This window comes from Pimephales promelas, chromosome 2 (genome assembly GCF_988280905.1).
Source record: "Pimephales promelas chromosome 2, fPimPro1.hap1.1, whole genome shotgun sequence".
NCBI lineage: Eukaryota > Metazoa > Chordata > Actinopteri > Cypriniformes > Leuciscidae > Pimephales > Pimephales promelas.
The window spans coordinates 48,663,569-48,689,373 of record NC_142770.1 but is presented as its reverse complement, the minus strand read 5'-3'; the positions used below and the strand labels follow the sequence as shown (position 1 = coordinate 48,689,373).

The following is a 25,805-nucleotide window of genomic DNA, read 5'->3' as shown; positions in this document are numbered from 1 at the left end:
GTGAGCGCCACCCTTTGTATTTCTGTTTTATTAGATAGTGAGTTAGGGATGCGCCGAAGATTTCGGTTTATTTTCTACATTTATTTTCTACATTCTCTTTGGTTAGATTAGGTTAGATTTAAGGAGTGTTTTGTTATCTTGTGTTCTTTCTTTTGGCGCCACTTTTGTTCTTTTCCTTTTATTGTTTGTTTGTTTATTCACCCTATCATTTATTGTATGTAGCACATATTACTATTATTATTTGACTGGATTCAGTGGCTTTTAGAAATAAATTCCAGTTATTTTCTCTTCAAAATGAGTCTGACATGTGTTTTTCCACCACATTCCACTTTCAGCAGTAAGTTCAATATATAAATGTTGCGGTACCAACCCTAGACCCACAACGGTTCGTAACACATGTGTCAGGATAAAGTGTGCAAGCAGACCATATACTCTTTGAAACTAGCAGGATTCCACTATCTTTATATGTACCTAATGTAAAATATTATTATTGTAATCCTTTTATTTTTAATATTTGATTGATTTGTAAGCTGCTGTGCATCCTTGTGTGTGTAATTAGTAGGTTTGGGTATTCTTTGTTTGTTTTATTCAATACTGTTTAGAGCCTTAAAACAATGGTGAATGACATTTAAAGTACTGCTTTTAATATATATATATATATATATATATATATATATACATACATATATTAAACTTTTAAAGTATTCTGAAATATATAAATAGAAGTAGCCTAAATAAAAAAAACAGAACAAATTAACCCTTTAGGCGCCTTTTTCCTAAAACGTTCGATTTTGACATCTTGATTTTAAAAGACTATATCTTAAAAGTGAAACAAGATAGATACTTTCTGTAAATTAGAGAAATATTAAGGAGGACCCAAAGTTTATGTAAGGATTAAATTTCCCCATCTAATTTGCATATTATGATGTCAGCAGTCTTGGATTATATAATTTTCATGAAAAGTCGCATGTTTAAATGATAAAATGCAGCACTTCTTTCCCCCACAAAATGTCCATCACCTTCTGTATGCTAAATTGCACAATACTGAATGCTCAGGTATATAGTAAGTAGTAAACAAACTGTGTAAATCATTGCTAATAAATGGTAGAACAAACTGTATGCATGTAGTGGTTGGCCTTTTGCTGTAGAGATTTTCCATTTACTACATACAGTAGGCACTCTGATTCCATGTATGGGGCATATATTATTCATATGACACAAACACAAGTAGACAAGACCTTTAGTTGATTTAAACCAAATCTAGCATTAGGCCAACATATCACTAGAATAACTACTTGAATCATATTATATATGGGTGATTCTCCAACTATGGTACTTTTTAGACTTGGACATATATTCTATAGATCTATATTGAATGGCGGCTTTTTTTAAAGGATTTAAATGCTTTTTTTGTAATAATCGCGATTTAGAATTGTCATGACACACGGGACGGGACAGAAGATCCAATTGCAGCAGTTTATTAATATAATATAATTAATATTAATATAATATAATTAATATCATGGATGAATATACTCATTTTCTGGCTCCTTCTTATCTTGTTTTTATGTTGTGGTGTGAATGCACATGTTTAGTGGGGGTGAGAGTGTTGTGTCATTACCTGATCCACTCCAGCTGATCATTATTATCACCAGTTGCAGCCCATTTCCTCACCTTATAAATACCCAAAGGGTTCTTGTCCTCTTTGTCAGGTCTCCTGTGTCAGTCTTCCAGTCCTGTCTTCCCGCTCGTCTGGTGTTCGTGTTTCTGTGGATTATCGTTGGTGTTGGATTATTGTTGTCTTTGTGTGGATTCCGTCGTCATCATCTCTTCTGTTCCTGTCGTCACCATCGAAGTCCCTGTGCCATCCTCCACGCCCGTCATTGTTCATTTCAATAAACTGGTTAACTCGCGCTTGCTCTCTGATCCGTTATTCACTGGTATGACATGTAAGGGTAATCCAAATCATAGTCTTCCAGTCAGGGGTCAAAATCCATGAAATCAAAACACCAACCAACTAGAAAACCGACCAAGGAATGGTGATATCTAACAACGACTCCGTACACATACTAACACAGACAGGAATATATACACAGATCTAACAAGACTAACACAGAACAGCTGGGAACAATGATTATGGGGAACAGCTGAGTGCAATCAACTGATGAGTGACAGTGACAGACAGAATGCTGGGAAATGAAGTCAATAGTGAAGGACACCGTGATAACGAGGACCTCTAGTGACAAACAAGGGAACACAACCAAACACTATGACAAGAATAGTATCTGTAAAACCAAAAAGACTGAATCGGTTGTCTGGGTGTGTGAAATAATGAACGAACGCACAGATGCATAGCCTACTGTTACAGACGAAATAGATTATAAAGTTTTTACTATAAACTAGACATCAAGTAAGCTTTATTTAGACAGTTTCTGCTCATATTTTAAATATATAGTTTGTTTTGTCAAAAAATAAACAAATCAACTGTTATCCAATGCAAGCTATATCAAAATAATGAAGCCACCGGAAGTGTTCGAGCGGCCATATTGTGATTCCCTACCAGCAGAGGGCTCCAACGGCCGTTATACAGAGATAGTAGCTCCGACGGCACTTTTAAGATGACCTGGTGTGCATCAACAAGTGTAAAACAGAGATCACAAAAGGATCTTAAAAAACTGCTCACAGGTTGTACATATACATATAGATATAGATATTAGTGCTGTAGCGGCGTGTCGATGCTTCGACGTCAAAATTGCGTCGACGTCATATTTTTGCGTCGACGCTTCTTTATTTATTTATTTTTTGCATGTTCCCAGCGGTACAGCTTGCCACACACACGTGGGAGACCGAAACATTGCAGAATAGAGGATGAAGACAACTAGAAGTGAATGTGCTATCCATTAAATGAATCACACACAGTAAACAAACCCTTAAGAAAAAAAAACTTAGACGCAATTTAGACGCGCAAACTGGGTGCTGGTGTGGTGAGACGTACAAGCTCTGGCAGATTTGGCTTGAAGTCGTACATCCCGGACGCGGCGCGCGTTGTTACAAAAAAAGGCGTACACACAGCCAGCCACACGGTGCGGATCCACTTGTCCGTGCGGCACTTCTGTCGCGCCGCGCTCCGCTTTGTTCCTATGGGTGACGTCACGCGACTTTAACGCGCCCGCAAAGCATCCTGGGAAGGCGGCGCTTCATTTGGAAAAATGCTGCGCGCCAAAAAGCTGGATCTTAGTAGAGCATATGGAGACGGAGGTTTACTCCGTGTCAGCACGCGCTCTGATCAGTAGGTGCATAAACCTCTCCCGATTCATCTCCAGCAGTAGCAGCCTCCGATCGCACCACTAACTCCGCCTCCGTTTCCCTCCTCAGCTGATATTAATATTTCAATATTCTCTATGATAAAAAATGTTTGTAAAAAAATATACTAACACGGTAATAATAACACGGTTTTGGCGGTTGTAAAGTTAATGATGGTGTTCAAATACATAGCATTAGACTAACGTTAGCCAGCTTATAGTATCTTGATTCAGTATGTTAGTATTTATTTGAGATACATTGTTTTTGAGCAGCAGAAAAATATTCTTTATATTAGTCGTCCAATTAGTCATTAGATTAGTCGACTAATCAATAAAATAATCGCCCAACTAATCGTTTAGTTAAATCGTTTACCCCAGCCCTAATAAATATAGATATATATTTTTTATTAGGGGTGTAAATCAGAGTATTCTTGAAAGTAGTTCACTTAAAAAATAAAAAAAAAACTTTATTGAATATTTACTCACCCCCATGTCATCTAAGATGTCCATGTCTGTCTTTCTTCAGTCGAAAAGAAATTAAGGGTTTTGATTAAAACATTCCAGGATTTTTCTCTATTTAATCGACTTCACTGGGTACCAAGACAGTTCAAGGTCCAAAAGACAGTTTCAGTGCAGCTTCAAAGGGCTTTAAACGATATCAGATTATGAATAAGGGTCTTATCTACCGTAACGAGCGGTTCTTCGGTTCGAATATTAGTACACTCCTAATGATGCGTTCACACCGGATGTGCGTCAGACGCAAGTGATTTTAAGTCAATGCAAAGACCGACCTGTTACGCGTGTAAAAAAATTACTGCTGTGTTCGCGCAAATGGCTCTAATTGAGCGTCTGCCGCGTTAAGCGCAAATGATTTAGTAAGTTTTTCTAAGAAGCAATTGGGTGGGTTTCTTTTGAAAATATGGCAACCCTGCATGTCCTGTTGCTCAGCTCTTTTTACAGCATGTCTCTGACATTCGTTGACAATGATTTTCATAATCGATTTATCGAATAGTTGTTGCAGCCCTAGATCGGATCGGATTATACTCCCGCGATTCATACAATATCAGACTAATACCAATAGTTAAAATCCCTAGTATAAACATAATATCACGCTCCTACTTGTGTTATATTATATTGTATAATCTTGGAGTTTAGGAATTATTATTAAAAGTACATTTTAATTAATAAGAAGATTATAATTATTAACTTGCCATATGATTCAGAAATACTGTAAGAAGCAGCTTATTTATTTATATAATTGTTTTATTTACTCCTTTTCAGTATTGATGCTTTAAAAGATGATGGGTCTCTAGGAAGGCTTGTCAATGATGACAGAAAACCCAACGCAAAAATGAGAAAACTTGAAGTTGATGGCCTCCCGCATTTATGTTTATTTGCATTAACGGACATAAAAAAAATGTGAGGAATTGACATATGATTATGGTGGAACTGGATTGCCGTGGCGCAGTAATGCAAAGTCAAAAAGCAAGGTATTACAAAAGTCTGACAACTGATACCGACCTTTACAACTAAAAATCAAGGTTGAATTAACTTCTGTCTGTTAACTGGGTATTATATATTAAGAACTTTTTAATATATTTTGAAAACAGTCCTCTCCAGAGCCCACTCTTGCCCATGATTCAGCTCCAGAGCCAATTCCTGCATTATATACATTAGGTAAGACCACCCCTTTTCTTATTTTTATTTTTTCCCTGATATTGAGTTGCAGCCCTCTTTTGAATTGAGTCAAAATCATGCAACACAACTCTCTACTAACACAAAACCCATTCCAGAGCGTGATCCAGCACATGGACACCCTAAAGAAATCAATGAAGCCCATGAACCTTCTCTCGGTAAATCAGGAAAGAGCATCACTTTTCCTTTCTTCCTCATGTTGGTTTGCAACCCTCTTTTAAATGTAGTCAAAATCATGCAACACAACTCTCTACTTACAAAACAAAACCCATTCCAGAGCGTGATCCAGCACATGGGCACCCTAAAGAAATCAGTGAAGCCCATGAACCTGCTCGAGGTAAATCAGGTAAGAGCATCACTTTTCCTTTCTTCTTCATGTTGGTTTGCAACCCTCTTTTAAATGTAGTCAAAATCATGCAACGCAAATTCAGTTTATATAACCAAAATCTTGCAACGCATCGTCAATGCATTGTGATATCGAATTGAACTGAATCGTTGATATGAAAATCGTAATTGCCTTAAAACGTGACACCAGTGGAGGTTCACACTCACACCACTAGTGTTCAATAAAGTTTTGTTGAGTTTAATCATCCTCTTAGTGTGATTTATCCTGACAAGCATTAGCTGAATCAATCAATTTCCAAAGTGAAAGTGTTTATTTTCTACTTTCTTTCAGTTTGTAAGAAACACACAATAAAATCCGAACAACTGACCTCTTTTGAGAAATGTCTGGCTTGCCATGGACCATTCTCCTCTCTTAAGTGGTCTGGAGTCAAATGTATAGGTAATTTTTTTTTTTATTGGATTTTTATAGATATTTTGAATAAAACTAAACTGTTGGCCAGTTTCAACAACAATGAATGGTGAACAGTTTGTAATTGTTAAATAAATGACATTTTCCATATTTGAATTTCAACTTAAATCATTTGTACTTCTCAGCTTGCTTCACTGTATGGCATGCACAGTGTTTCAAAAAACTGCAAAATGATGTAAGCAATTACCATAAATAAGTACATCAAAATATATTAAAGTAATTTCTATGCATGAATATGAAATTTAACTATAAATGTACTACCAATATTTCTTCAGTATACATCAACTGATGAAAGTGAGGAGGATGAAATGTCCTCTGAAGAGGAATATGTACCCTGTTCTGAATCTGAATCTGATGACCCAGTCAGTAGTCCACTGGATGCATTAATTACATGTGAAAAAAATTGGTAGAAACGACACCAGATGACACCATCCATGAGTCTATGGACTACACAGAGGTTCAAGATACAACCCAAAAAAAATATTTTCCTGACAGCCATTCAGAAGCTCAAACATCTCCAACACTTGTCAAATCAGGGCAAAATTTTTGCTTTGTATGTGAAGAACCCCAGTCCAAAATTTCTAGACACTTTAAAGTCCATGCCAAAGACAACATGGAAATAGCAGAGGCTCTGAGTTTACCTGCAAAATCTAAAAAAAGGAAACAACTGCTTGAAAAATTGAGAAACCGAGGCAACTTCAACCACAACAACAAAGTCCTTAAAAAAGGAGAGGGTGCATTAAAAGTAAAACGACGAGCATTTAAAAACACAGGTTCAACCCGGAAGAAATATGAATATTGCGTATATTGCAAAGGAATGTTTTTGAGAAATGAGCTGTGGAGACACATGAGAGGATGCAAGTCCAAACCAGCCAAGACCGATAAGGCTACTGAGGGCAGACAGAGAGTCCTAACCATCGCTGCAGTGGCAAAACAGTTGAAGGATTAATGAGATTGTTGAGTAAAATGAACGAAGATGAAATTTCCCATGTTGTGAGACATGATTCTGGTCTTCTTCAATTTGCTCAGTCCTTATATAATCAGCACGGATTTCAAAACATGAGTACATTCGCCAGAAGGTCCGTGAGCTTGGCAGATTCATGATAGCATTGCATAAAAAATGTCCATCTGCAACTCTGGATGATGCCATGAAGCCAGCAAATTTCATGAATGTCATTCAAGCAGTTAGAGAAACTGCTGGATTCAATGAAAGTACACATTCTTACCAAATCCCACGCTTGGCTTTAAAAATTGGACACTCCCTCTTAAAAGTAAGTGAAATTATCCAATGCCATGCTCTTATTGCTGGAAACACAGAGTTGGCAAGCAGTGCAGAAGGATTTCAGAAACTGTACAAATCAAAGTGGTCAGAATTTATATCTCACACAGCGTTAAGCACCATTAATGATTTGAAATACAACAAACCGACCAAAATGCCACTCACTCAAGACATCGAAAAACTTAATGACTATCTACAAAGAAGTGCAGAATCGGCCTTCCGGGAACTTAGCCAAAAGACCTCAGATGACAACTATGCACGTCTCACCAAGCTAACACTGACAAGGATCATTCTGTTCAACAGACGACGGGTTGGAGAGGTCTCCAAGATGCCTTTAAAACATTTCCTCCAAAGAGATGACTCGCACACATCTGACGAGCTGGGTCTATCAGCTTATGAGAAGAGCTTGTGCAAATATTTTACACGAGTTGAGCTGAAAGGAAAAAGAGGACGAAGAGTTGCCGTTTTACTCAATCCAGACATCACAAAAGCTTTGGAACTGCTGAATGAGAAGCGGGCACAATGTGGAGTACTGCAAGAAAATGAATTCCTCTTTGCCATTCCAAAGTGCTCTAGCCACTACAGAGGTCACGACTGTCTCAAGAGGTTTGCTGCTGAGTGTGGTGCAACTCACCCAGAGTACTTGAGATTGACACAACTGAGGAAACAAGTTGCAACAACCTCCCAAATTCTTAATTTAAAAAATAATGAACTGGACCAACTAGCAGACTTTTTAGGCCACAATATTAAAGTGCATAGAGAATATTACAGACTACCTGAGGCAACCATCCAAGTGACCAAAATTTCAAAACTGCTTCTAGCCCTTGAAAAGGGAAAGCTGACATAATTAAAAGGAAAATCTCTTGATGAAATCCAAGGTACAGTTACTATTAATTGTTTTTAATCAATTAAGTAATGAGTACTAACTAACATGGAAGGGTCAATGTTAAGCTTATTTTTCCATTGTGTTTTCTAAGATTTTACAGACGACGAAGATGACGACCAGGACATTGACAGCGATGAAGACTCCAATGGAGCCAGACCTCTGGAGCTCAACTCAATCAGTAATGGTATTTAATAAATATTTGTGTAAACGTGTATGTATGATGATTAATTTTATCATTCTGTTTGTGTGATGGATCTTAATGCAGTCAAAAAAGGGTTTTCAAAGTGTGAAGGGGAGAACGCAAGGGTATGTGAGGGAAGGCAAAGACTATAGCTGGACAATATATTACATATCCTGGTTAAAATATAAAGCAGATGTGTTTAATTGGGGTTGGAGCTAACTGCAGAACAGTGACTCTCGGGGAGCAGGATGGGACACTGGACAAAAAATTTCTATTACTGCTGGTCAAACATAACTTTAAGCATCAACTAAAACTGTTTTGGATGAGAAATCAACATTTTATTAATGTCACCTTGCTACCATTCATCCAACCATTTTCCTCAACTTACCCTGAACCAGTCGGTGGCAGCAGGTCAAGTAGGGCTTTCCATACTTTCCTTTCCCCAGCCACTTTCTCCTGCTCCTTACTGTGGGAACCTAAGGTATCCCGAGGCTTGCAGAAAGATAAAATCCCTCAAGCATGTTCTTGGTCTTACCAATAGTCCTTTTCCAGTTAGAAATGCCTGGAACGAGTCCTCTGGAATCCATCCAGGAGGCATCCTAACCAATGCCTGAACCACCCTAACTAGCTCCTTGTAACTTGAAGTACTCCCAACATATATGAGCTTTTTGCCCTCTTTCTCATGGTCAGTTGAGACACCCTGCAGAGAAAACTTCTCTCCGGTCTTGCATGTAATATTTTTCACACCCGATTACTTGCATCACTATGTCAAGCATAATGTGTAAAGTGTCACAGAATCACCATGCTCCGTATAAGCTGACAGCAGACACGGTCCTTGTCAGGTCTCGATTGTGACTAGGACTTTCCTGACGTTCCGATGAGCTACTTACCTGTGTTACCTACCCTCCCAGTCAATCTCCTGGTGTCTCCTGGTTCGCTTCCTGGATACCACTGCAACGAAAGGAAAAATTTGTGAGTCGACAAGTTATGTCAGCGAAAGTGGTGTGTGTTGCAGCTTACCTGTCTGCACTTTCTTCTCCAGTCACAAACTGGTTGTTGACATTCAAGCTCCCTTAGTTATTGGAACTTATTACTGCCACTCATTAATAAGAGTTTACTCAACTGTTTCCCGGAGTCCGTTTCCTGACAGAAGACAGGATACAACAATCATGAGGACTCCTGCACCTGATCCTATTCAAGAAATCGTGGATTCATTATGCTGAGTGATGTCTAATCCAATCACCACCACACCAATCACTGCATCTGTTCCTTCTCCCTCACCTGTTGTGGCCAGTCCCATGGCGAACCCAGTGACTTACTCTGGTCTGGTGGCGGAATGCAATGGATTCCTCTGAGGCTGCATATGATGATTCCATTGGTCTAAAACAATTCACCAAGCACACAAGCAGAGTCTTCCATGGCATGCAGGGGTGTTTGGAGACCAATCAGTGTCAGTAATCCTTCTCTCCATGCCAGCCAGAGTAAGTCAGTCTTTTAGAAACAGAACCCCTGCAGATTCAATCCACTCATCTGTTTATGCCTGAGTGACAGTGCTGGCTGACCCAGCATCTCTGCCTACGCTGCGGTGCTGCTGGACATGTCAATCTTGCATGCCTCATACGTCCACCACGACCCTTGGTGAGTTTTGTACAAAAAACTTTGGCTCTGTTTCATTGCCTATGAAACTCTGCCTATGGAAGACCTTCAATGAAAAGTAGTATCAAGCCCACAGTAAAAGCCACTCCATGTTCAAAGACTTCACGCATGAGGTGCTCCGGGATTTCCTCTAGTGGTTTGTACTGGTCTACTTCAACATCATCTATTCCCGGAGCATCTATTGGACCAATTATTCTTGAAAGCAGAGACGTGCCAGTTCGATTCAGTCAGAGATCCAGTTCCTCTGGTACATCATTAATTAACAAGGCACCACCATAGATGAGAGGAAGGTGGATAATATCCGTAACTGGCTCATTCCCACCACCATAAGGGAACTCCAGAAATGTCTTGGAACTACAGTGTCATCACTGGTCCCCTCACCTCTCCTCTCTGTGGAAACCCCAAGTCTCTGTCCTCACGTCTCTGGTCCCTATTGAATAAGATTCCATAATCATTCATTGCATCATCAAACTAACCCTTTTATCTTTTTGAATAAGTGACCTGTAGTGGCACAACTTACACACTGTGCCTTTAAAGTGATCTACGCATAAAAGTGTAGTATGTTTTTGCACCATGCAGCTGATTTTTGAGAGGGAAACAAAAGGTGATGTGATTTCATATGCTAAGAAATTAGGTAAATATGCCATGAAAAACAGTTTTTAAACTTTTTTTATCTTTTTAAAGGTGAAAATGTGCGAGATGCTACTTCATCCACGAAAGTTAAAGGTATGTCGGGTTTTGTTTCAACTTTCCATTACTTTGGCATTCATTTCTTTCTTATAAACAGTGGATTTAACTATGTTGTACTTGCGTACTTTGTTGTACTAACCATCTTATACATTTCTAATAGAGCTTGACAGACCGAAGAAAAAAAGGGCCTATGTAAAAAGATCATGGACCGCTTCAGAGGTTAAATCTGTAATGAAATTCTTTGGAAACCACATCACAAAAGGGAAGCTGGCTACTTTGGCTGAATGTGAGGCTTGCAAGAAGGCAGTCCACCCCATTCTTGCTTCACGGACAAGCCAAAACATAAGAGACTTTGTCCGGAACAAGGGCACAACTTACAAGAAGCAAAGATGTACATGAGTTTATTCTATCTGTCTTCTATCCAATTCTTCTATTCAAACTGCTTTCTGTAAGGTCCACCCATTGGCCCAAGGACGGAATCCAATGGCTGGGCGAAGGGATAATGCGTGTATGTCTTTTCAGCGCTCCAGTTGAGTTCACTTAATTTATTAGAATTTAGTTTCAATATTGCTTTAGCTCTACGCTTAATCTGACTCCAATTTTTACTGATGATCAAGTTTAGATTGTGTTTCTTATTAGAAAATAACCATAACTATTGATTATAATTTAATTTAGATCTTTGATATGTCTGTGTTTCTTACACTTTCAATTATTCGTTCATTATGGACCCGATGCCGCACAGAGATCACGGTGGCCAGATCGTGTTTCTCACGGACACAAACCTTGTCAGTTCTTTATTTAGTCAGAGGGTGCAGGGTTAACTAATACTTCTTAAGTCGGTTGCCTACTGCTCACACGTACAAAGAATGTAGTTTATTTTAGCAACTTCCATACAACTTGCTAAATCAGTGATAGACAGAAATCAAAAGGTCTTCAGAAGGACGTGCCTACTGCTCCATTCACATCTGTGCCTTTAGTTTGACCTATCCTGCAAGATTTGCGGTAGCACCAGCCTCCTATAATTTACTAAAATAATGACGTCAGAATACTCCAGAGTAAATCAAGATGTAACATTTATTTGTCAGGAAAAAATGTATCATGCCAATTACCCAAGCAATTAACAGACAATTCAGAAATAGTAAATACATGACATCAATTACTCAAAGATGATTCTAAAAGTAAGCAATGCATTCCTGACAGAGACACACAGTAGTGTGTGAGTGCTTTCCACCGGGAAAACACTGACACAGCACTGTATGGGGGTTTTCCTGGTTACAGGTTCCCGAAGACTGCTCTGTTACCTAGCCTTAAATACCCAGACCAGAACAAAAGGGTTGTACCAATATCTTTCAGAGTTTGTTTTGGGTCCATTCCTATACCCCAGGGGGTAACACTCTCGGGGGAGAGGGGAGATATCTTGAAAAGACATCACCCTTGGAGGAGAACTGGATTCTCCTAAGTTCTCAATCTTTCTCCTATTTCCAATAACTGTAATGAAATTAAGACCATTTTACCAATCGCACTGAGACACTTAAAATGATACCAAACATGAAAAGGGAAAACCTTAGATTCACAAGCAAAAGAACAATAAACACCTATCACCCAAATCTTTATTGGGGCATCTCCCACAACAGAAGAACAGGCGTTGTTTTCTTGTTCTGCCTGTTCTGCTGCTGCAGGAATGAAACAATTTTACCACTTGCGCCAGAAGTATTTATTTTGCCCTTGCATAACACAGCTGGGGGCAGGAGGTTTGTGAGATTTGAATGCCTGAATGAGCCCTGGAGGAGAGAAGATATTGTGCAGAGTCAAGAACCACAACATGGGGGGGAAGATATCGGGTTGGGCCAGTTGTGTGGTGCCCTCTGTCCCTTTGATCTCTTTTACAGATTAGTAAGTTTTTATTGTTTTACTGCAGTTTCGAATTCCTAAATTCAGTCTTAGGAAAGTCCTTCCTTACAGTTTCGACCCCTGGCCCCTTGGGGCAGATTCAGATCAGTTCCTGAGGGGCCACAATTTTATTAAGTCCACTTCTGGTTACAGTTTCCGTAGTGCAGGTACCTTTAAAGGGCTGAGCGCGATGGCCACGTTCGTCGACGTGCGCATTGTGCGGATTAGGCACCTGAAGTAGCAGCACCAGCAGAGTGTGACGAAGAAGATTATTCCACTGACGAGGACGCATCCACGGAACGTCCAGTTCCACCAGGTGTACGCATACCTCGCTGACCGGGTCGAGGATCTGGACAGGTTTTCTGCAGTCTTTCTCGCCAGATTTGCTTCCACTTGAGCTTGGTTCAGATGATACTCGGTCTGTAAGATGATTTCTTGCACCAAGTCCATTGTATTGTCCAGAGCTTGAGTACTTTGTTCATAGAAGGTGTCCTCTCACCAGGGAGAAACATCAGTGTCCATTGGAACCCTTCCCAGGATGTTTATCTGTGCCATTGAAAAGTCCTCTTTTACTTCCAAACAGAACGTGTGGTTCGCAGGGCAGATCAGACCTCCGTAGGAGAAGGAGTTCATCTCACTGATGATGCACCACTGTGTGTGAGACACTTGAACAGCCTCAGAATGACCCTGCAATAATTCAACAATGATGCATTTGTAGTTCTTGTCAAATTGGGGAAAAGGTTGTTAAACACAAGAACACAAAAGCAAGACATGATGCAGTCATGTCAAAAGTGCGAGTGGTAAATAAGGTCTCTTTCAGAATCATATATTTAGTGGCCAGGTCTCATTTAATCACCAAATTCTTCACCACCACAGTGATGTGGTTGTGGAATTTAGATTCGGTCTGGATAAATTAAGGAAGTGTATCAGAACGTCAACATAACTAGTATATTTACCAGCGGTATGCATAATTAAAATAAATCAAATAATTAATCATGGAACTACACAATTTCATAATTATAAAATTGTCTGCATTAGTTGTTTAAGTGCAAATCATCAATTGAACCTTAAGGTTTTAATATGTTCAGTTAGAGAATGAAATGTACCGGAACAGAGATTTGAACTCTCTAGTTTAACTTTTAAAATCATCCTCTGTGCATTTGATGTACAGGCTAAGTCACACTCAATAGTGCAGGTCTGGATGGGAATTGTATAGTTGACCAATAGAAATGCCTGCATTTTAGATTTGTTTTTATATTTTTTATTGGCATTAGTCATTTGTTGGAAACTAGGGGGCCCTCCTGGTTTGCAACAACTCTAACGATTGGATCATCGACATTTTGTCCAAAGACCAGTTGCATTGATGAACAGGTCTCACTTAGATTTTAAATGTGGAATTTAAAGCAATTGATGTGTGACTATAGCCATGCACATGTTCTTAGCACATCACAGCGTTTACATTCAGGAAGTTGACAAGACTGTACTGCTGTAAAAATGTTTAGAAAGAAATTATTCAAATAATTTCCCTTGTCCTATATGTATGAAGGTGAATGATGTATTGTTTGCATTATGTGAATAATTTTGACCTGAATAGTCCTATGATCTATGCCAGGTAGAGATGTTCTAAGGTTGTCATAGTCATGGGGTGTATTGTGTATGTTTATGCATAGGAGATGGGTGTTGTCTATATTATTATAATCTGTGTTGCATAATTTAGTTCCGGTGCTACACCGGGAGGCCACATAGAGTATAGCTACTTCCGTAGTGTTATAAGGTGTGAGCAGCCCCTTGAAGTTTCTCCACCCATCTCCTACATGTCAAGTTGTGTGTGTCCTGCTTTATGCAGGCAGGACCAGACCCTTGTGGAATCTGGTTCTGAAGAAAGTCAGTTGTCAGCCTGTAAGGGAATAGACCTAGAGAGAACATCACAGTTTAATCTTGAGCCTTTACACAAACTGCAGTCAAATAGATGGTACTATCTCAATATTTCTTTGATGGCCTAAGCCAGAAGGTTGTTACTGATGGCTTTGATCTGTTAAGATTTTATTCCATTAGAAGAAAATTTGTTTTAGTTTACAACAACATGTATCATGATCATGATCATGTTTCTGCAAAGAAAAGGCCAATTAAACTGAGTGTTAATGGTCAGATCTTACTGCTATTGCAGTTAAACTCACACAGTCTGCTGTGTTGTGAGCAGTAGGACACCCATATCTGCTGGGGAAATCTCTTCACATGCTGCTGTTTATTTACACTAGCCAGATCTGTGTTCAGAGCAATTAGATCACCAGGTGTGGTGCTGTGCTCGTTTGTTTGGCATTTAGAATTTATGGTGCCATTCAAACTCTTGACCATTTAGACCTCTGAGGTCCATAAGGACAGTAGATGCCTGATGATTACATTTCACACAACTTTCCTTATATGTCCAGTAACATATATTCCCTGATCAGAACCCATGTGAGCTGATGTTCCCAGAGAGGAATTTAACACTTGCACCACTTTGTTTGTGGTTTTGTTGCAAGAGAACATTAAAACTTGTATCTCCCCTTGTTACTGGGTTAAAGATCTATTAGATCAAAATGATATTATCCTGTGGCTTTGGATGGACTTTCAAGACATGTCAATCAAGTTGATCATTTTAGTTGGTACATACTGGACATTGTAATTTTCCTCATTAAAGATTCTTGCACAAATAAAAGGTTAAGAAGTTCTTTCTCACTATTTTTTTCCTTTCTCTAACCATCCATTGTCTCCTTCTTCACCCCATTTCAACACTAGTAGTGTTCCTGCCATCTTACTCCCTACATGCACATTCCCTCTTCCTACATTCTGATTCTTTTCATTCTTCTTCAACATCCTTTCTTCTTCTAAACCAATGCTGAATCATCAAGAGATTAAAGCCATTCCTGGACATTAGTATATTATATCTGGTCATAATATAATTTATATTCTAGAAAATTGTATAAATCAAAACTAATTTTATTTGCTGGTCTCTGGGGTCTCTACTGAGTAAATGTCCATACTGACTTGTTATCTTCTCCCTGATCTTTTAGAAGGCATTTGGCCCTGCAGCTCCAGTTGTGCTGCTATGAGCATTGTGTGCACAGCAACAAACTAAGCTGGAAAGCTATAGCTGATACTGTAAACATTCAATGCACTGCAAGCACTGATAACCATGGGTTAAATCATTGCTCACTTTAAAAATTTCTGTGCATACAATATAGAATTGGACACAATTCTTATCTTGTTTTAGGCCGAGATTTTATCAATTGCATTCTATTAAGAATCTATTTGAATATGAAAAAATGGTTGGACAAAGGGGTCTGATTGAGGGTGCCATTGTTTTTGGCTTGTTACTTTTGTCAGTGTCTTTTGAGACCTCTGAAAACATACAAGAGCACAGCGATTGCAAAGTCTGATTTAATATCAAATTAAAAGCTATGTTTTATAAGACTGTGCCTTAAATGGTGTTGTTTAAACCATATTTTGGGACATCAGTCATGCATTTTTTAGCATTCTTGTAAAATTTTCAAAGAATAATGATTAATTTGATGTAATTCATTCTTTGTCTAACTTCCCTCATGGGACAAGAACCAGCTGTGCATGGGTGAAACTATCAGGCCTGGCTACAAGCCTTTTAGTGACACACTAATCATTATATGCATTAGTTTTAACAGTTTGCATATTCTTCTGAATTTCAGTCACTAGGACTTCTGTATGGCAGCTGTTCTCTAGGACTGAGAGGTCATTTTCCCAGATCATTTCTTTTGAAATATTCAAATTTCATTGCACTGTTTAGTCCAACTTTACATTTTGCACACAAATGATTCAAGTGAGATATTTTTACTTGTTACATTTTAGATCATCTAATCACAACACAAGACCTTTTCACAAGTCAGCATGATCATTTTCTTATTTCAATGTTGCAATCTTGTTGCAGCACACAAAATAATCAAATTACATATTTACCCTCAGAATTTTAAGTTTTTAGTTTACATCCCTCTGTTGAGTACCAGGATAAAATTTGAATGAAATTATTCCAATTTTGGTTTCATCTCTTGTTGCGTGGGCAAACAAGGGTTATTTAAAGTTAAAGCAAGGGATATCATTTCTCATCTACGCTGCTGCTATCATGTCCCTAGCATGTGGTTTCATTAATTCTCAAGCCCCACCGGATTTTGCGTTCTCCGGTCTAACTGGGTATGCCGACCCATTCTACAAATGTGTCTATATGAGGTGCGTCTGCATGTTCCCTCAACACTTCTAAAAGGCAAAAAGAATTGACTTACCACAACAGCTGGAGAAAGAGAAGGAGATCAAACCTCTTACTAGTTGCAAGTTCCAATATTTTGCTGAAAAGACACTCGCAATCTGGAGATCACGTCGGGGTCACCACTTTGTAAGGTCCACCCATTGGCCCAAGGACGGAATCCAATGGCTGGGCGAAGGGATAATGCGTGTATGTCTTTTCAGTTTCCAGTTGAGTTCACTTAATTTATTAGAATTTAGTTTCAATATTGCTTTAGCTCTACGCTTAATCTGACTCCAATTTTTACTGATGATCAAGTTTAGATTGTGTTTCTTATTAGAAAATAACCATAACTATTGATTATAATTTAATTTAGATCTTTGATATGTCTGTGTTTCTTACACTTTCAATTATTCGTTCATTATGGACCCGATGCCGCACAGAGATCACGGTGGCCAGATCGTGTTTCTCACGGACACAAACCTTGTCAGTTCTTTATTTAGTCAGAGGGTGCAGGGTTAACTAATACTTCTTAAGTCGGTTGCCTACTGCTCACACGTACAAAGAATGTAGTTTATTTTAGCAACTTCCATACAACTTGCTAAATCAGTGATAGACAGAAATCAAAAGGTCTTCAGAAGGACGTGCCTACTGCTCCATTCACATCTGTGCCTTTAGTTTGACCTATCCTGCAAGATTTGCGGTAGCACCAGCCTCCTATAATTTACTAAAATAATGACGTCAGAATACTCCAGAGTAAATCAAGATGTAACATTTATTTGTCAGGAAAAAATGTATCATGCCAATTACCCAAGCAATTAACAGACAATTCAGAAATAGTAAATACATGACATCAATTACTCAAAGATGATTCTAAAAGTAAGCAATGCATTCCTGACAGAGACACACAGTAGTGTGTGAGTGCTTTCCACCGGGAAAACACTGACACAGCACTGTATGGGGTTTTTCCTGGTTACAGGTTCCCGAAGACTGCTCTGTTACCTAGCCTTAAATACCCAGACCAGAACAAAAGGGTTGTACCAATATCTTTCAGAGTTTGTTTTGGGTCCATTCCTATACCCCAGGGGGTAACACTCTCGGGGGAGAGGGGAGATATCTTGAAAAGACATCACCCTTGGAGGAGAACTGGATTCTCCTAAGTTCTCAATCTTTCTCCTATTTCCAATAACTGTAATGAAATTAAGACCATTTTACCAATCGCACTGAGACACTTAAAATGATACCAAACATGAAAAGGGAAAACCTTAGATTCACAAGCAAAAGAACAATAAACACCTATCACCCAAATCTTTATTGGGGCATCTCCCACAACAGAAGAACAGGCGTTGTTTTCTTGTTCTGCCTGTTCTGCTGCTGCAGGAATGAAACAATTTTACCACTCGCGCCAGAAGTATTTATTTTGCCCTTGCATAACACAGCTGGGGGCAGGAGGTTTGTGAGATTTGAATGCCTGAATGAGCCCTGGAGGAGAGAAGATATTGTGCAGAGTCAAGAACCACAACATGGGGGGGAAGATATCGGGTTGGGCCAGTTGTGTGGTGCCCTCTGTCCCTTTGATCTCTTTTACAGATTAGTAAGTTTTTATTGTTTTACTGCAGTTTCGAATTCCTAAATTCAGTCTTAGGAAAGTCCTTCCTTACATTTCCTAGCTTACAAGAAACAAATATGTACATGAGTTTATTCTATCTGTCTTCTATCTGTCACAAATTAGTAAGTGACAGTCGAATCAAACTGCTTCTCTAACTTGCAAGAAACAGATATGAACATGAGTTTATTCTATCTGTCTTCTATTCTATTCTATTCTATTCTATTCAAACTGCTTCCCTAGCTTACAAGAAACAAATATGTACATGAGTTTATTCTATATATCTTCTATCTGTCACAATACAGTAAGTGACAGTCAAATCAAACTGCTTCCCTAACTTATACGAAACGGATATGAACATGAGTTTATTCTGTCTTTTATTCTATTCTTCTATTCAAACTGCTTCCTTAGCTTACAAGAAACAGATATGGACATGAGTTTATTCTATCTGTCTTTCATTCTATGTCACAATTCAGTAAGTGACAGTCAAATCAAACTGCTTCCCTAACTTACAAGAAACGAACATGTGCATGAGTTTATTCTGTCTTTTATTCTATTCTTCTTTTCAAACTGCTTCCCTAACTTACAAGAAACAGATATGGACATGCGTTTATTCTATCTGTCTTCTATCTGTCACAATTCAGTAAGTGACAGTCGAATCAAACTGTTTCCCTAGCTTACAAGAAACAAACATGTACATGAGTTTATTCAATCTGTCTTTTATTCTATTCTATTCAAACTGCTTCCCTAACTTACAAGAAACAGATATGGACATGCGTTTATTCTATCTATCTTCTATCTGTCACAATTCAGTAAGTGACAGTCAAATCAAACTGCTTCCCTAACTTATAAGAAACAAATATGTACATGAGTTTTATCTATCTGTCTTTGATTCGACTGTCACTTACTGAATTGTGACAGATATAATAGAACTGCTTCCTGAGCTTACAAGAAACAGATATGAACATGAGTTTATTCTATCTGTCTTCTATTCTATTCTTATTTTCAAACTGCTTCCCTAACTTACAAGAAACAGATATGAACATGAGTTTATTCTATCTGTCTTCTATCTGTCACAATTCAGTAAGTGACAGTCGAATCAAACTGTTTCCCTAGCTTACAAGAAACAAACATGTACATGAGTTTATTCAATCTGTCTTTTATTCTATTCTATTCAAACTGCTTCCCTAACTTACAAGAAACAGATATGAACATGAGTTTATTCTATCTGTCTTCTATCTGTCACAATTCAGTAAGTGACAGTCAAATCAAACTCCTTCCCTAACTTGCAAGAAACAGATATGAACATGAGTTTATTCTATCTGTCTTCTATTATTCTATTCAAACTACTTCCCTAGCTTACAAGAAACAGATATGTACATGAGTTTATTCAATCTGTCTTCTATTCTTTTATTCAAACTGCTTCCCTTGCTTACAAGAAACATGGACATGAGTTCATTCTATCCATCTTCTTTTCAAGCTGTCACAAGTAAAAAATCTGTCATCTATTCTATCTGTCAAAATTCAGTAAGTGACAGTTGAATGAAACTGCTGAAATAAATAAATAAATATGTACATGAGTTTATTGGATGTCCTCTATTTTATTATTAAAAAATAAACATGTACATGAGTTTATTGAATGTCTTTTATTTTATTCTTATATTCCTTATTCCCTATTAAATTATTGTTCTATGTAGTTTTTGTGCTACGTTAATAAATATATCTAATGAAAGAAGTGTGAAAATCTAGTGTGAAAATAGGTAAATATATATCCGTTAACTCTTAACATTCAGTGCCTGAGGTATTTGACAGGTTGTAAGTTTACAAACAAGCTATAGTCTACAGTGGGAACTAGTTACACCAGGATGGGGCATGTTCGGTTCACATAGTTTTATGTCATGACATATAAACTCATGAGAACCTATGTTGTGACCTCGAGAGATTCTTACTTAGTACGAGATCCTATGTTGAGAGAATGACATATTTTATGTCGTTTGAGATCCTATGTTGAGAGAACGACATAGAGAGAATGATAAATATATTTATATTATTTTATGTTCTTACATATTTTGTTATTTATTGAAATAGGTGGGATGCTGTCCCACCTGCAACTTATTTGAGGTCCCTGAGGTCCCGTCAAATAAGTTGCAGGTGGGGTGCTGTCCCACCTGCAACTTATTTGACAGGGTCCCTTTAAGCACTCCATGGACTGACCACAGACCTCTGACCTCTGTCTACTAAGTGACAGGTGGGATGCTGTTTCTGACTCTGACACTTTCAGCCGGTGAATCCTGGTCAGGAATCGGGCATTTCAGCATATGTGATGAAATCCCCAATTCCTTACCAGGATTCACCGGGCGAAAAATCTCAAAGTCGAAAACAGCATCCCACCTGTAACTTATTTGACAGGGTCCCTGTAAGCTGTCCGTGGACGTGTCATTTAAGGCTAGTTATGCATTGTCGTGAAATGCTAAGTACCCCAACATGGTGCATTGACTGCTCTGTCCACTGTGCTGCAAGTTTCAGGTAATAAACCACTAACAATCATGAATTATGACCTAATAATGCATTGACCACAAACAGCCTAAAGCGGTCCCATCAAATAAGTTGCAGGTGGGATGCTGTCCCACCTGCAACTTATTTGAGGTCCCTGAGGTCCCGTCAAATAAGTTGCAGGTGGGGTGCTGTCCCACCTGCAACTTATTTGAGGTCCCTGAGGTCCCGTAAGCACTCCATGGACTGACCACAGACAGCATACAGGGACCCTGTCTAATAAGTTGCAGGTGGGACTCTTTTGTGCCCACCTGTAACTTATTTGATAGGGTCCCTATAGGCTGTTTGGGGACACTGTCAGTAGACATAGGTGTTATAACAAACTAATTACACAGGTTTCGATTACACGAACAGATCAATTAACAATTTGACCAGTTTAAACCATTTTAATAAAGCGCCTAATTAAATTTGAATTATCTAAGCAATACTTGGAAAAAAAAGGACAGACAAGAAGTTAAAATTCCAAACAACAAAAACTACTTTATTTTGAACAAATATACAGGAAAAAAGTGAAATTTAAATGGAAATGGTGATGGGTAAAAAAAACAAAGGAACAACTCAAAGTCTTTAAAAAATCGAACACTTGAACAGTTTTTTTTTTTTTGGAACAAACACTCTAAAAAAAACACACTTTAACTGACTTGAACTATTAACAATAAACACACTTGAACACTTGAACAGTTTAAAATTCGAAGAAGAAAAATCTCTCGCGGAACAAACACTCACGAACACTCGTAACACGAACTCGACGTCTGAAAAACATCAACTCAGTTTCAACGTCTATTAAGGCTGCCTGCGCTTCTTTATAGCCTCCTTGACCTTCTTGGAGACCTCCTTTTGGCGTGTCAGGCCGACGAGGGTCGTGGAGGTGGGGGAAAAGATGGCCTTCTTTACTTTCAGCGGGGACACGTGCCTCTGGGTCGACGGCAAACATTTCAGGGGAGTCAGGAGCACCGTAGCTTTCCCTCTCCGCCGCGGGTACTTTTTTGGGGTGGTCGTCTCCTCCTCCTCCTCTTGGGATCCCACTGCCTCTGCGTCTGACTCGGCCTTCTCCTCCTCTTGGGATCCCACCGCCGCTGCGCCTGACTCGGCCTTCTCCTCCTCCTCTTGGGATCCCACCGCCGCTGCGCCTGACTCGGCCTTCTCCTCCTCCTCTTGGGATCCCACCGCCGCTGAGCCTGACTCGGCCTTCTCCTCCTCCTCTTGGGATCCCACCGCCGCTGCGCCTGACTCGGCCTCCTCCTCCTCCTCTTGGGATCCCACCGCCGCTGCGCCTGACTCGGCCTCCTCCTCCTCCTCCTCATCCTGCTGCTCCTCGTGCTGCGCAAAGTAGGAAAAACACGCGCACACACACACACACAAAAAGACAAGGTAAGTCATCGGTTGTGATGTCGCAAGAGGGATGTTGTAACTCTGCAGTCAAAGGAAAAAGCCAACTCACCCCACTGGAGTCGGGGCTGGACGTCCCCGGCTCCTGGTACTCCGGGCTCTTGGTCGCCTCTGGAGTCGTGCTGCCCGAAGTCATCTCCTCGTCCGAGGACTCTGGAGCTCTCCTCTTCTTCTTGAGGGGCTCCTTCCCCTTCGCGGGCCGCTTGCGTTTGATTGAGGTCGGCTGTTTCGACGGGGAGCCCCTCTCTTCACCCTCCAGGGCGGTGTCAAAGAGCCTCCGGTGCTCCATGGCCTGCTGGGAGGTCAAGTTGGCCATGTAAAATTTGTCTGCTGTCCTTGTGTCGTGGCACATAAACTTGGACAGCTTGACCCGGTCGTCGTTGGAGTGGGTGAATTTTATCTGGGAGGACAGAGACAGAGAAGAGTAAAAACCAATGCCGCCACCGGCGGAGGACCTCCGAAACGCGTGCCGGAAGCGGCGACGAAGGTGGGGCACCCGGGAAGGCCCATGGACTTCCAGGCCTCTTGGAAGTAGGAATTTAGATTTTTGCATGGGTTTGGGGTCGAAGTGAAAAACAGGAACTTGGCGGAGGCTCCGCCGGGAAGCTGATCTTTGACTCGGAGGAGTCGATTGACCCAACCGAACCTGTGGACACACGAGGGGAAGAAATAAAAATAGATGGATTAATCAATCAATAAACAAATCAATTTAAAAAAAAGTCCACACAAAAACACAATCGGGCAAAGAAGAGTCGGACGCTCACGTTTATCAGGTACGCCTTCTCCGAGGTCGATTTGCGGGCCACCAGAACCTCCTGCATAGTTGTGTTTTGGAGAACCCCCCCTCTGTGGCCGTACACGGAGGCGAGCAGCGCCGCAAAGTGCCCGTAGAACCTCCACAGGGTCTTCTGGGTGGGCTCGTTCTCCAGGAGGGCTAAAGACGAGAGAAAAGCACAAAGTTCAAAGGTCCGTCGGCCGGCGGGTGAGAGGCGCGGGGAGGGGACGAAAGACCACTCACTCAAAAGGTCCGGGATGGCCTTGGCGGCGAGTTCCCTGCACTTGCGGAGGGTGGGCTTTCGGATGATGTTGACCTCCTTGCCCTCCTTGACCTGCGTCTGGTGGACGGCCACGCCCCTCTTCAGAGACTTGCGGAGCGCCCCCATCTCCCTGTGGAGGCCGACCAGGGCTTTTTTGGTCAAGCGGCAGGACTGCGGAGGGGTCTCCGACAGGAAACGCATGAAACATCCCACGTTCAGGGCGTAGTGCTGTATGGTGGTCACGGTCATCTTCGCCCGCCGGAGGGAGCTGACCCAGCTGCGAAAACAGAGACAAAAACCGTCAGAGAGGCGGCAGAGCTCGCTCAAAGGCCGTGCCCGCGACGGGGGACGCGTCACTCACCCGTGTATCCTGGCGGTGTCGTCCAGGAAACGGAAGTCCGCCAAGTTCTGTTTTCCCCTCGCCATGGCCGCCAAAAATTTCTTGATCCGGTACACCTGGCAGCCGACGTTCTCTTTCAGCTTGGTGCCGGGGTCCGGGCCTTCACTGTGGCACCTGTACTCCTCCACGATCTCGTCTGCAAAGAAAAAACAAAAGAGAGAGAGAGAGAGAGAGAGGAGAGAGAGACGACGGCGAGAGAGCAAAGCGTTAGCGTTAGCACGATCACGGGTTAAAAAGAGAAAAGGGGCGAAAGCGTCACACTCACTTAGCGCGCCCACGTGGTCGGGGTAGTGGGGTTGCTCCTCGCCCGGGTCCTCCGGCTGCTGGCTGGTGGAAGGCTTCTCTTCTTCGCCCCCCTCCGCAGTCTTCTCCTCGGACGAGGCTCGGGGCTGCTGCTGCTGCTGCTGAGGGGTGGAGGTGGCCTCCGGCGAAGACTTGACGTCCTCTTCCACGGGGGCGCTTTCCTCTTCCTCCGGACCCAGGGAGGAGAGGAGCCTTTTGGCCGCCCGCCCGATTCGGACCGAGCCCAAGGAGGTCGACCTCCTCTTCAGGATACGATACCTCCGGGTGACCGTCCGGAGGGTCTCGCTGAGGGTGTCGACCTGCTTGCTCAGGTCGACCACCTGGTTCCTGAGGAGCTCCTTGACGTTCTTGCAGCCCTGCTTATCGCACTCCTCCTCCTCCAGGGTCTCTGGGTCTTGGGGGTTGGACGGGTCCTCCTCGATGAACTGCTGCTGCTCCAGGTCGAGGGTGGACACCATCGGAGGAGCGGGGTTGGAGGCCCTCAGGGCAGTCAGCTTTTCAAGGCACACCCTCCTCTTGCAGTAGCGGAGCGCTTCGTCCTGCATCCCCGCCGTGACCTCAGAGTGGGTGCGGATGTGGCGGTCGAGTCTGTTGGAGAATTTCCCGCACGCAGGAAGCGGGCAGAGGCCTGCACGGGCATTCACTCGCCCCGACTCCATGGCAAGGAGCAGCTTCCTCTCCTCCGGGTTCTTGACGCCGTGGGTGACCACCAGGTGCTGCCCGAGCCGGGCGTACGACTGCAGACAACGTGGGCAGGTTTCCGCTGGCATTTTTGCAGGTGCCCAGACGATGGACTCGCTCGCTGGAAGGTCTGGTGCGGACTGACTGGGGTCTACTCGCTGCCCAGAGCCTCTAACCGTACGCTTACCTGAAAATGGGGTGCAAAATCAAGTAATTTGCTGCACACTTACCTGTAAATGGGGTCCAAAATCGAGTAATTTAATGCACACTTACCTGTAAATGGGGTCCAAAATCGAGTAATTTAATGCACACTTACCTGTAAATGGGGTCCAACATCAAGTAATTTAATGCACACTTACCTGTAAATGGGGTCCAACATCAAGTAATTTAATGCACACTTACCTGTAAATGGGGTCCAACATCAAGTAATTTTATGCACACTTACCTGTAAACGGGGTCCAACATCAGGTAATATAATGTTATAATAATATGAGTTCAATTTAAAGTAATTTACTGTACACTTACCTAAAAATGGAGTGCAATTTAAAGTAATTTAATGTACACTTGCCTGTAAATGGAGTGGATCATCCCAGCCACAACTGAATAGGCTTTCCACGGTCAGGCTGGAACCATTGTTACAGGTATTTATTTTTTTTAATTAAAATAAATAAATAAATAAAACATTTATATATCTTTTACCTGTTATAACCTGTTGTGAAACCCGTGACCTGTAATTATGACCTATTAATGCATTGACCACGGACAGCCTAAAGAGGTCCAGTCAAATAAGTTATAGACCTGTGTGAACTGACTTTGTTGACATTTTTTTTTTTTTTAAGATACTGCTGACGTGCCTCCTCTGCCCGGCCCAGGTTCGTCACCTGCGGCATCACCTCCGGTCGCAGCATGGTATCGTAAACGGGGAGGAAAGGAGGATCCTGCTGCGACTGGCGAGGGGCTGCATTAGGTTGAGGAACCTGGGCTGCCCAGAGTGCGGGGTGGTTTACGAAAACGTCGAGAGGCATTTTATATCGGGCCATCCAGAGCTGACGGTAAGTATAATCTCAAACTAGCATTCTTGTTTTATTGAATTCATTCAAAAAATGTTTTGAATAAAACTCTCTTTTCAGAGAAAGAGGATCAAGTTGTTGACCAGACGACTGGAAAAGGAGGTTGCAGAGAGACAGCTGGAAG

General features: G+C 41.2%; 2 pseudogenes; one reads left to right on the top strand and one right to left on the bottom strand.

Annotated features, from left to right (window-relative positions):
- The first annotated feature begins 7,244 nt into the window (after window positions 1-7,244).
- Window positions 7,245-8,168, top strand: LOC148997688 (uncharacterized; annotated as a pseudogene).
- A 3,736-nt stretch (window positions 8,169-11,904) lies between these two features.
- LOC120483344 (uncharacterized) lies at window positions 11,905-14,748 on the bottom strand (annotated as a pseudogene).
- Window positions 14,749-25,805: the final 11,057 nt, after the last annotated feature.